Source organism: Theobroma umbraticum, unplaced genomic scaffold (genome assembly GCF_002168275.2).
Source record: "Theobroma umbraticum cultivar Fairchild unplaced genomic scaffold, ASM216827v3 scaffold_121.0, whole genome shotgun sequence".
NCBI lineage: Eukaryota > Viridiplantae > Streptophyta > Magnoliopsida > Malvales > Malvaceae > Theobroma > Theobroma umbraticum.
In genome coordinates, this window is record NW_018397289.1 from 483,749 (window position 1) to 483,952 (window position 204).

The window sequence follows — 204 nt, forward strand, 5'->3', positions numbered from 1 at the left end:
AATTATTTATAAGATTATAAAACCATTTGAAGTAAGTAATTAAGCTTTTGAAGGAATTAGTGACTTTAAGTGGACTTTTGTTATCAATGAATAGCTTTTAGTTCTGCTTCCTAATGCAAAAATCCAAATATGATCTATTGTAACAAAAAACAAAAAAGATTTCGATTTAAAATCATCTATAAGACTGTAAAATAATTTAAAGCG